Source organism: Oncorhynchus nerka, linkage group LG27 (genome assembly GCF_034236695.1).
Source record: "Oncorhynchus nerka isolate Pitt River linkage group LG27, Oner_Uvic_2.0, whole genome shotgun sequence".
Classification (NCBI taxonomy): Eukaryota; Metazoa; Chordata; class Actinopteri; order Salmoniformes; family Salmonidae; genus Oncorhynchus; species Oncorhynchus nerka.
Genome location: NC_088422.1, coordinates 101,955,051 through 101,968,479, shown reverse-complemented (window position 1 = coordinate 101,968,479; position 13,429 = coordinate 101,955,051). Strand labels below are relative to the sequence as shown.

At 44.2% G+C, this 13,429-nt stretch overlaps 1 long non-coding RNA gene across 1 annotated transcript in view; it reads left to right on the top strand.

The window, feature by feature from the left end:
- Positions 1 to 6,673, top strand: part of LOC135565228 (uncharacterized) — a 34,898-nt gene extending 28,225 nt beyond the window's left edge. The window contains exon 3 of the long non-coding RNA XR_010461403.1: positions 6,570 to 6,673. This is a non-coding gene — a long non-coding RNA (uncharacterized LOC135565228). The remainder of the gene's footprint in view (positions 1 to 6,569) is intronic.
- Positions 6,674 to 13,429: the final 6,756 nt, after the last annotated feature.

Sequence of the window (13,429 nt, the reverse complement as noted above, 5' to 3'; positions counted from 1 at the left end):
AGACAGCAACAGATACATGGTCTACACATACTGAGACAGAGAGGTGCTGTTTCACTGTCCAGACAGCATCAGATTCATGGTCTACACATACTGAGACAGAGAGGATGCTGTTTCACTGTCCAGACAGCATCAGATTCATGGTCTACACATACTGAGACAGAGAGATGCTGTTTCACTGTCCAGACAGCATCAGATTCATGGTCTACACATACTGAGACAGCATCAGATTCATGGTCTACACATACTGAGACAGAGAGGTGCTGTTTCACTGTCCAGACAGCATCAGATTCATGGTCTACACATACTGAGACAGCATCAGATTCATGGTCTACACATACTGAGACAGCATCAGATTCATGGTCTACACATACTGAGACAGAGAGGTGCTGTTTCACTGTCCAGACAGCATCAGATACATGGTCTACACATACTGAGACAGAGAGGTGCTGTTTCACTGTCCAGACAGCATCAGATACATGGTCTACACATACTGAGACAGCATCAGATACATGGTCTACACATACTGAGACAGAGAGGTGCTGTTTCACTGTCCAGACAGCATCAGATACATGGTCTACACATACTGAGACAGAGAGATGCTGTTTCACTGTCCAGACAGCATCAGATACATGGTCTACACATACTGAGACAGAGAGATGCTGTTTCACTGTCCAGACAGCATCAGATTCATGGTCTACACATACTGAGACAGCATCAGATTCATGGTCTACACATACTGAGACAGAGAGGTGCTGTTTCACTGTCCAGACAGCATCAGATACATGGTCTACACATACTGAGACAGAGAGGTGCTGTTTCACTGTCCAGACAGCATCAGATACATGATCTACACATACTGAGACAGAGAGGTGCTGTTTCACTGTCCAGACAGCATCAGATTCATGGTCTACACATACTGAGACAGAGAGGTGCTGTTTCACTGTCCAGACAGCATCAGATTCATGGTCTACACATACTGAGACAGAGAGGTGCTGTTTCACTGTCCAGACAGCATCAGATACATGGTCTACACATACTGAGACAGAGAGGTGCTGTTTCACTGTCCAGACAGCATCAGATTCATGGTCTACACATACTGAGACAGAGAGGTGCTGTTTCACTGTCCAGACAGCATCAGATACATGGTCTACACATACTGAGACAGAGAGGTGCTGTTTCACTGTCCAGACAGCATCAGATTCATGGTCTACACATACTGAGACAGAGAGGTGCTGTTTCACTGTCCAGACAGCATCAGATACATGGTCTACACATACTGAGACAGAGAGGTGCTGTTTCACTGTCCAGACAGCATCAGATTCATGGTCTACACATACTGAGACAGAGAGGTGCTGTTTCACTGTCCAGACAGCATCAGATTCATGGTCTACACATACTGAGACAGCATCAGATACATGGTCGACACATACTGAGACAGAGAGATGCTGTTTCACTGTCCAGACAGCATCAGATACATGGTCTACACATACTGAGACAGAGAGATGCTGTTTCACTGTCCAGACAGCATCAGATACATGGTCTACACATACTGAGCCAGAGGGGGGTGCTGTTTCACTGTCCAGACAGCATCAGATTCATGGTCTACACATACTGAGACAGAGAGATGCTGTTTCACTGTCCAGACAGCATCAGATTCATGGTCTACACATACTGAGACAGAGAGGTGCTGTTTCACTGTCCAGACAGCATCAGATTCATGGTCTACACATACTGAGACAGAGAGATGCTGTTTCACTGTCCAGACAGCATCAGATTCATGGTCTACACATACTGAGACAGCATCAGATACATGGTCTACACATACTGAGACAGAGAGGTGCTGTTTCACTGTCCAGACAGCATCAGATTCATGGTCTACACATACTGAGACAGAGAGATGCTGTTTCACTGTCCAGACAGCATCAGATTCATGGTCTACACATACTGAGACAGAGAGATGCTGTTTCACTGTCCAGACAGCATCAGATACATGGTCTACACATACTGAGACAGAGAGGTGCTGTTTCACTGTCCAGACAGCATCAGATTCATGGTCTACACATACTGAGACAGAGAGATGCTGTTTCACTGTCCAGACAGCATCAGATACATGGTCTACACATACTGAGACAGAGAGGTGCTGTTTCACTGTCCAGACAGCATCAGATTCATGGTCTACACATACTGAGACAGAGAGATGCTGTTTCACTGTCCAGACAGCATCAGATTCATGGTCTACACATACTGAGACAGAGAGATGCTGTTTCACTGTCCAGACAGCATCAGATTCATGGTCTACACATACTGAGACAGAGAGATGCTGTTTCACTGTCCAGACAGCATCAGATTCATGGTCTACACATACTGAGACAGAGAGATGCTGTTTCACTGTCCAGACAGCATCAGATTCATGGTCTACACATACTGAGACAGAGAGATGCTGTTTCAGTAACTCGGATGATTTATCTGTGATTGATGCGTCTTTCTGTCGGTGCTCTTCTGTCCCAAAAAAATATAAATATTTAAATATTTTATTTGGACGGGCAAGGAGGTACGGTATGACGGGCCAGGCCCCATAAGGCCCGGACATACCGTCGACCCTGGTGTCTGTGTGTGTGTGTGTGTGCGTGTGTGCGTGTGTGCGTGCGTGTGTGTGTGCGTGCTTGTGTGTGTGCGTGTGTGTGTGCGTGTGTGTGCGTGTGTATGTGTGTGTGTGTGCGTGTGTGTGTGTGTGCGTGCGTGTGTGTGTGCGTGTGTGTGTGTGTATGTGTGTGCGTGCGTGTGCTTTTCTCTCGCTGTGTCCTTCCTTGCCTTTTAAACGTTGTCAGTGGACACTGTTCACAGACGGATCATCAGGTCATTTATCACCGGAGAGTTAGTCGTTATTGACCGTTATTTATTTCACTGTGTGACCTCATGTTATTACAACATAGCCAGCATCAATAATGGAACAATTTTCCCAAGAGCGCTTTCTGCCGTTGGAAGCAGACAACCCAGTGACATACCACACCAATGTCCAAATAGACCCGTCGTCAATCTGTAAATGTCTTTAATGTCTACGTCCCAAATTAATCCCTATTCACTATTAGCGCCAGAGCCCTGTCTCTATTTGGGATACACACTATAAGACTGGAATGGAAATGGCCTGGTCTATATACACCGAGGGTACAAAACATTAGGAACACCTGCTGTTTCTATCAACAAAACATTAGGAACACCTGCTGTTTCTATCAACAAAACATTAGGAACACCTGCTGTTTCTATCAACAAAACATTAGGAACACCTGCTGTTTCTATCAGCAAAACATTGGGAACACCTGCTGTTTCTATCAACAAAACATTAGGAACACCTGCTGTTTCTATCAACAAAACATTAGGAACACCTGCTGTTTCTATCAACAAAACATTAGGAACACCTGCTGTTTCTATCAACAAAACATTAGGAACACCTGCTGTTTCTATCAACAAAACATTAGGAACACCTGCTGTTTCTATCACACAGTGTGTGTATATATATATATATACTCTCTAAAGGACGGGGTTCACGTATTTACCTCCATCTGCCATGAAAATGGATTATTATCACACTCGCTCTTTGTTTTGTTTCAACCCTGTGTCTTGTTTACGTGTTTGTGAGGTCTTCGTCCCCATGCCTTTACGCGGCACGTTGTAATCAGGGTCGATAATAAACCCTATTACGCATTCCTGCGCCTGTCTCCCGATCCCTTTATACCGATGTGACAGGATGAATCACTTAATGTCAATAAAAAAAACTATTACGTATTCCTGCGCCTGTCTCCCGATCCCTTTATACCGACGTGACAGGATGAATCACTTAATGTCAATAAAAAAACGTATTACGCATTCCTGCGCCTGTCTCCCGATCCCTTTATACCGACGTGACAGGATGAATCACTTAATGTCAATAAAAATAACTATTACGCATTCCTGCACCTGTCTCCCGATCCCTTTATACCGACGTCACAGGATGAATCACTTAATGTCAATAAAAAACCCTATTACGCATTCCTGCGCCTGTCTCCCGATCCCTTTATACCGACGTGACAGGATGAATCACTTAATGTCAATTTAAAAAACTATTACGCATTCCTGCGCCTGTCTCCCGATCCCTTTATACCGATGTGACAGGATGAATCACTTAATGTCAATAAAAAACCCTATTACGCATTCCTGCGCCTGTCTCCCGATCCCTTTATTCCGATGTGACAGGATGAATCACTTAATGTCAATAAAAAACCCTATTACGCATTCCTGCGCCTGTCTCCCGATCCCTTTATAACGATGTGACAGGATGAATCACTTAATGTCAATAAAAAAACCTATTACGCATTCCTGCGCCTGTCTCCCGATCCCTTTATACCGAAGTGACAGGATGAATCACTTAATGTCAATAAAAAAAACTATTACGCATTCCTGCGCCTGTCTCCCGATCCCTTTATATCGATGTGACAGGATGAATCACTTAATGTCAATAAAATGACGTATGTTTCAAATGTTGGTGTACAGCCCCTTTAAATGATTAAATGGCAGTTGTTTTTTTTACCACATAAATATGACAATTAATATTTACTTCAAAAATGTTTAAAAAACAAAATTATATTTCAATCAACTTGTGGTTAATCAGCTTTTTTACGACTGATGTAGATTGTACTTGGAAAAAAGCTGTACATTATTTGAGGGATGAAATATATTTTAGTTTTTTCAGAACATGCAAATGAACTATATTACTAAAATAGGTAATGATTTAACATTATTAACTAATGAGTTAGTTAGTTTAGTTAGCTAGTTAGTTTTGACACTAATGAAGTGTACAATGCATTCAGGAAAGTATTCCGACCCTTTTACTTATTCCACAATTTGTTTACGTTACAGCCTTATTCTTAAAAGGATACACCCCCCCCCCAACCCCATCAATCTACACACAATATACACCCCCCCCCAACCCCATCAATCTACACACAATATACACACAATATACACACAATATACACACAATCTACACACAATCTACACACAATATACACCCAATATACACACAATATACACACAATATACACACAATATACACACAATCTACACACAATATACCCAATCAAGCTGTAGAAACATCTCAACGGTGATCAAGGTAAACCGGATGCACCGGAGCTCAATTTTGAATCTCATAATAGCAAAGGGTCTGAATACTTATGTAAATAAGGTATTTTTGTCTTTTTAATTTAGACATTTGCAAGAAATTCAAAAAAAAAACTGTTTTCACTAAATTATAGTACGACCCTAGCACTGAGATGCAGTACCTTAAACCGATTCACCACTCGGGAGGATTATTAGGAGTATTTAAATATATATATATATATATATTTATACTTATTCTAAAAAAAATATATATATATATATATTTTAGAATAAGTCTGTAACGTAACAAAATGTAGAAAAAGTCATGGGGTCTGAATACTTTTTGAATACTTTGTGAATACCTTCTGAATACTTTATGAATACTTTATGAATACCTTCTGAATACTTTGTGAATACTTTGTGAATACTTTATGAATACTTTATGAATACCTTCTGAATACTTCATGAATACCTTCTGAATACTTTGTGAATACTTTATGAATACTTTATGAATACCTTCTGAATACTTTGTGAATACTTTATGAATACTTTGTGAATAACTTATGAATACTTTGTGAATACTTTGTGAATACTTTATGAATACTTTATGAATACTTTGTGTATACTTTATGAATACTTTGTGAATACTTTATGAATACCTTCTGAATACTTTGTGAATACTTTATGAATACTTTGTGAATACCTTATAAATACTTTGTGAATACTTTATGAATACTTTGTGAATACTTTATGAATACTTCATGAATACTTTATGAATACTTTGTGAATACTTCATTAATACTTTATGAATACCTTCTAAATACTTTGTGAATACTTTATGAATACTTTATGTTTTGCTATGATTGTTGTTTTTCCCAATAGTTTCTTCTCTGGGTCGAAATGAACCCCCAGTTGGTAATATGTAAAATATGTTGCTAGTATGAAAGGGGTTTAACATCCCAGCTCCATGACAGTACAAGGTGCTTACCTCAAAGAATCAAAGAAAATTGGCTCAAAAAATGGAAGTTTGTCAAGATGTTTTCAGACCTCAAAATGTGGATATGTGTCAGGAATGTGTGAGAAAAGCCCACGTCCCAGTCTATCTGCTGTTCATACGTTTTGTGTTTCAATCTAAAATGAATGGAAAAGATAAGCACCGTATACTGTATGCGAATATATTTATGACTGATTGAGTCGACTGTACTGACGCTAGACCTCTGCATACGATGTCCATAATGGCTCTTAATTTCTCTAAGCCTGGTCCCAGATCTGTTTTTGTGCTCGTACAGCTAACTCTTACGGTTATCGTCATGACAGCACAAACAGAATCTTGGACCAGGTTAAACAAGGGCCTTGTAAAACAAAAGAGCCAAAAACCCATAGGGTTATGTGTGTGGATGCTTCCTGACCTTCTCCTTCCTGCCTGTGTGTCCTAGGTTACATGGGAGATTCCACGAGCTGGCTCCTCACCTAGTACCACTGGACTACACCAACCAGCCTGACATCAGACTCCCCCTGGCACTCATCGTCAGCATGCCAGAACTAAAGGTATCTGGTTCTGATGTTCTGGGGGGGGGGGTTGTTGTTGTTGTTGTTATTGATACTCGTTTGGTGTTAATGTCAGTTAAGTGTAAATATTTAGCTTCTTAATAAATTGAACTTTAAAGTTCACACTTAAATGATCTGTTCTTCAGAGTTTTCTGACCAGCTGCAAAGATATTTAATACACACCACCTGTATGTGTTATGAGCTGGTAAATCTCATGTAGAACTCGTCTCTTTAGTCCTCTGTTCAATGTTATTGTAAGACATTAAGCTTATAAGCGTGACTTGTTCTAGCCAACCCTACAGTGAGGTGATATGGGCCAGTAGATAGTTGCTTGGTAACAGGGAGGTGATATGGGCCAGTAGATAGTTGCTTAGTAACAGGGAGGTAATATGGAGCAGTAGATAGTTGCTTGGTAACAGGGAGGTGATATGGGCCAGTAGATAGTTGCTTAGTAACAGGGAGGTGATATGGGCCAGTAGATAGTCGCTTGGTAACAGGGAGGTAATATGGAGCAGTAGATAATTGCTTGGCAACAGGGAGGTAATATGGGCCAGTAGATAATTGCTTGGCAACAGGGAGGGTATATGGAGCAGTAGATAGTTGCTTGGCAACAGGGAGGTAATATGGAGCAGTAGATAGTTGCTTGGTAACAGTGAGGATTCATGTGATCGTTACTACTGATGTGTTAAGGCTGTTTCCTGGTGAGCAGCATTCCATTCACCTTCTGCTGACTCAACCTCGATTGTGATTAGTCAGCCTCAATATGTCTCCATCCCCTCCCTCCCTCCCTCCATCCCTCCCTCCCTGCCTCCCTCCCTCCCTCCATCCCTCCCTCCCTCCGTCCATCCCTGCCTCCCTCCCTCCCTCCATCCCTCCCTCCCTCCCTGCCTCCCCTCCCTCCCTCCCTCCATCCCTCCCTCCCTCCCTCCCTCCCTCCATCCCTCCCTCCATCCCTCCATCCATCCCTCCCTCCCTCCCTCCCTCCCTCCCTCCCTCCCTCCATCCCTCCCTCCCACCCTCCCTCCATCCCCTCCCTCCCTCCCTCCTCCCTCCCTCCCTCCCTCCCTCCCTCCCTCCCTCCCTCCCTCCCTCCCTCCCTCCATCCCTCCCTCCCTCCCTCCCTCCCTCCCTCCCTCCCTCCCTCCCTCCCTCCCTCCATCCTCCCTCCCTCCCTCCCTCCCTCCCCTCCCCTCCCCCTCCCTCCTCCCTCCCTCCCTCCCTCCCTCCATCCCTCCCTCCCCTCCCTCCATCCCTCCCTCCCTCCCTCCCTCCATCCCTCCCTCCCTCCCTCCCTCCCTCCCTCCCTCCAGCTAGCCCAGCAGTGCACAGCCCAGTCACCAGAGCCCACACAGACATACAGGGTCATTTAAACAGAGGAGAGAGAGAACAGGGACTCAGTCTGTGGCGATATTGTTGAGTCATCATGTCTCTTATTTTTCTTGCGTTGTCCGATCGGTCGTTTGAGTTCTTCTTTTATTAAATCATGATCTGTGATCACGCAGTGCTCAGTAAACATAGTGTAGAACATTGGTTGAGCTACCGTTGCAGCACACTGTTGGGAGCATAAGTCAGTCTTTATATAACAAATGTTGTATGGCTTTTCCAATACAGATAACATCAGAGCCTAGCGAACCACTTATAACAGACCCAACAATACCAGTCCATTCCACTACAACAGACCCAACAACACCAGTCCATTCCACTTACAACAGACCCAACAACACCAGTCCATTCCACTACAACAGACCCAACAACACCAGTCCATTCCACTTACAACAGACCCAACAATACCAGTCCATTCCACTACAACAGACCCAACAACACCAGTCCATTCCACTACAACAGACCCAACAACACCAGTCCATTCCACTACAACAGACCCAACAACACCAGTCCATTCCACTACAACAGACCCAACAATACCAGTCCATTCCACTTACAACAGACCCAACAACACCAGTCCATTCCACTACAACAGACCCAACAATACCAGTCCATTCCACTTACAACAGACCCAACAACACCAGATTCCACTTACAACAGACCCAGTCCATTCCACTTACAACAGACCCAACAATACCAGTCCATTCCACTACAACAGACCCAACAATACCAGTCCATTCCACTTACAACAGACCCAACAATACCAGTCCATTCCACTTACAACAGACCCAACAATACCAGTCCATTCCACTTACAACAGACCCAACAACACCAGTCCATTCCACTTATAACAGACCCAACAATACCAGTCCATTCCACTTATAACAGACCCAACAACACCAGTCCATTCCACTTACAACAGACCCAACAACACCAGTCCATTCCACTTATAACAGACCCAACAATACCAGTCCATTCCACTACAACAGACCCAACAATACCAGTCCATTCCACTTACAACAGACCCAACAATACCAGTCCATTCCACTTACAACAGACCCAACAATACCAGTCCATTCCACTTACAACAGACCCAACAACACCAGTCCATTCCACTTACAACAGACCCAACAACACCAGTCCATTCCACTTACAACAGACCCAACAATACCAGTCCATTCCACTACAACAGACCCAACAATACCAGTCCATTCCACTTACAACAGACCCAACAATACCAGTCCATTCCACTTACAACAGACCCAACAATACCAGTCCATTCCACTTACAACAGACCCAACAACACCAGTCCATTCCACTTATAACAGACCCAACAATACCAGTCCATTCCACTTATAACAGACCCAACAACACCAGTCCATTCCACTTACAACAGACCCAACAACACCAGTCCATTCCACTTATAACAGACCCAACAATACCAGATTCCACTACAACAGACCCAACAATACCAGTCCATTCCACTTACAACAGACCCAACAACACCAGTCCATTCCACTACAACAGACCCAACAATACCAGTCCATTCCACTTACAACAGACCCAACAACACCAGTCCATTCCACTTACAACAGACCCAACAACACCAGTCCATTCCACTTACAACAGACCCAACAATACCAGTCCATTCCACTACAACAGACCCAACAATACCAGTCCATTCCACTTACAACAGACCCAACAATACCAGTCCATTCCACTTACAACAGACCCAACAATACCAGTCCATTCCACTTACAACAGACCCAACAACACCAGTCCATTCCACTTATAACAGACCCAACAACAGTCCATTCCACATAACAGACAACAACACCAGTCCATTCCACTTACAACAGACCCAACAACACCAGTCCATTCCACTTACAGACAGTCCATTCCACTACAACAGACCCAACAATACCAGTCCATTCCACTTACAACAGACCCAACAACACCAGTCCATTCCACTTACAACAGACCCAACAACACCAGTCCATTCCACTTACAACAGACCCAACAACACCAGTCCATTCCACTTACAACAGACCCAACAACACCAGTCCATTCCACTTACAACAGACCCAACAATACCAGTCCATTCCACTACAACAGACCCAACAATACCCATTCCACTTACAACAGACCCAACAATACCAGTCCATTCCACTTACAACAGACCCAACAACACCAGTCCATTCCACTTACAACAGACCCAACAACACCAGTCCATTCCACTTAACAACAGTCCATTCCAACAACACCAGTCCATTCCACTTACAACAGACCCAACAATACCAGTCCATTCCACTACAACAGACCCAACAATACCAGTCCATTCCACTTACAACAGACCCAACAATACCAGTCCATTCCACTTACAACAGACCCAACAATACCAGTCCATTCCACTTACAACAGACCCAACAACACCAGTCCATTCCACTTATAACAGACCCAACAATACCAGTCCATTCCACTTATAACAGACCCAACAACACCAGTCCATTCCACTTACAACAGACCCAACAACACCAGTCCATTCCACTTATAACAGACCCAACAATACCAGTCCATTCCACTTACAACAGACCCAACAATACCAGTCCATTCCACTTACAACAGACCCAACAATACCAGTCCATTCCACTTACAACAGACCCAACAATACCAGTCCATTCCACTTACAACAGACCCAACAACACCAGTCCATTCCACTTACAACAGACCCAACAACACCAGTCCATTCCACTTACAACAGACCCAACAATACCAGTCCATTCCACTACAACAGACCCAACAATACCAGTCCATTCCACTTACAACAGACCCAACAATACCAGTCCATTCCACTTACAACAGACCCAACAACACCAGTCCATTCCACTTACAACAGACCCAACAACACCAGTCCATTCCACTTACAACAGACCCAACAACACCAGTCCATTCCACTTACAACAGACCCAACAACACCAGTCCATTCCACTTACAACAGACCCAACAACACCAGTCCATTCCACTTACAACAGACCCAACAATACCAGTCCATTCCACTTACAACAGACCCAACAACACCAGTCCATTCCACTACAACAGACCCAACAACACCAGTCCATTCCACTTACAACAGACCCAACAATACCAGTCCATTCCACTACAACAGACCCAACAACACCAGTCCATTCCACTTACAACAGACCCAACAACACCAGTCCATTCCACTTACAACAGACCCAACAACACCAGTCCATTCCACTTATAACAGACCCAACAACACCAGTCCATTCCACTTACAACAGACCCAACAACACCAGTCCATTCCACTTAGAACAGACCCAACAACACCAGTCCATTCCACTTCAACAGACCCAACAACACCAGTCCATTCCACTTATAACAGACCCAACAACACCAGTCCATTCCACTTACAACAGACCCAACAACACCAGTCCATTCCACTTACAACAGACCCAACAACACCAGTCCATTCCACTTACAACAGACCCAACAATACCAGTCCATTCCACTTACAACAGACCCAGCAACACCAGTCCATTCCACTTACAACAGACCCAACAACACCAGTCCATTCCACTTACAACAGACCCAACAACACCAGTCCATTCCACTTACAACAGACCCAACAACACCAGTCCATTCCACTTAGAACAGACCCAACAACACCAGTCCATTCCACTTACAACAGACCCAGCAACACCAGTCCATTCCACTTACAACAGACCCAACAACACCAGTCCATTCCACTTACAACAGACCCAACAACACCAGTCCATTCCACTTACAACAGACCCAACAACACCAGTCCATTCCACTTATAACAGACCCAACAACACCAGTCCATTCCACGTAGAACAGACCCAACAACACCAGTCCATTCCACTTACAACAGACCCAACAACACCAGTCCATTCCATTTACAACAGACCCAACAACACCAGTCCATTCCACTTATAACAGACCCAACAACACCAGTCCATTCCACTTACAACAGACCCAACAACACCAGTCCAGATGTGTCCCCTTGGGGGGGCAGCACCTATAACTCAATAAGAACACGTTATTCAAATGTAAGTACACGTCTCTAGTCAATGTCTCTTCTGATTGGTCCCCGGCGTCCATACTGGTGGCCATCTTAGGTCGTACCGGTATGTCGCTAATGTCTCAGCCTCTGAGTATCACAGAAACACAACGCTTTGAATTAATAGCAGACTAATGTTGTTAACATTTGGCGATGGGTGAAATCGATCAGAATCTCAACGGAAACACAAATGTCTATTTTGAAACACAAATTTTGACTATAGATCTTTGAGCAGTTAAAAAATATATGCTTATTTTGGGAGAGTTGTCATTTACCAATTTGGGTTGTAAAATGACGCCAGTCGGTGCTTTTGGGATTAAAAATGTTTTTAAGATGATTGAGGGCAATTCCACGGTAACAGAATGGTGCTGAGACTCAATGTAATTCCACGGTAACATAATGATGCTGAGACTCAATGTAATTCCATGGTAACAGAATGGTGCTGAGACTCAATGTAATTCCACGGTAACAGAATGGTGCTGAGACTCAATGTAATTCCACGGTAACAGAATGGTGCTGAGACTCAATTGTAATTCCACGGTAACAGAATGATGCTGAGACTCAATGTAATTCCACGGTAACAGAATGGTGCTGAGACTCAATGTAATTCCACGGTAACATAATGATGCTGAGACTCAATGTAATTCCACTGTTTTTTTTTTTACTAGGCAAATCAGAAGAACAAATTCTTATTTTCAATGACGGCCTAGGAACAGTGGGTTAACTGTCTTGTTCAGGGGCAGAACGAAAGATGTTTACCTTGTCAGCTCGGGGGTTTGATCTTGCAACCTTCCAGTTACTAGTCTAACGCTCTAACCACTAGGCTACCCTGCCGCCTCTACACTCTAACCACTAGGCTACCCTGCCGCCCCTCCACTCTAACCACTAGGCTACCCTGCCGCCTCTACACTCTAACCACTAGGCTACCCTGCCGCCCCTCCACTCTAACCACTAGTCTACCCTGCCGCCCCTCCACTCTAACCACTAGGCTACCCTGCCGCCTCTACACTCTAACCACTAGGCTACCCTGCCGCCCCTCCACTCTAACCACTAGGCTACCCTGCCGCCCCTCCACTCTAACCACTAGTCTACCCTGCCGCCCCTCCACTCTAACCACTAGGCTACTCCTGCCGCCTCCACTCTAACCACTAGGCTACCCTGCCGCCCCTCCACTCTAACCACTAGGCTACCCTGCCGCCCTCCACTCTAACCACTAGGCTACCCTGCCGCCCCCTCCACTCTAACCACTAGGCTACCCTGCCG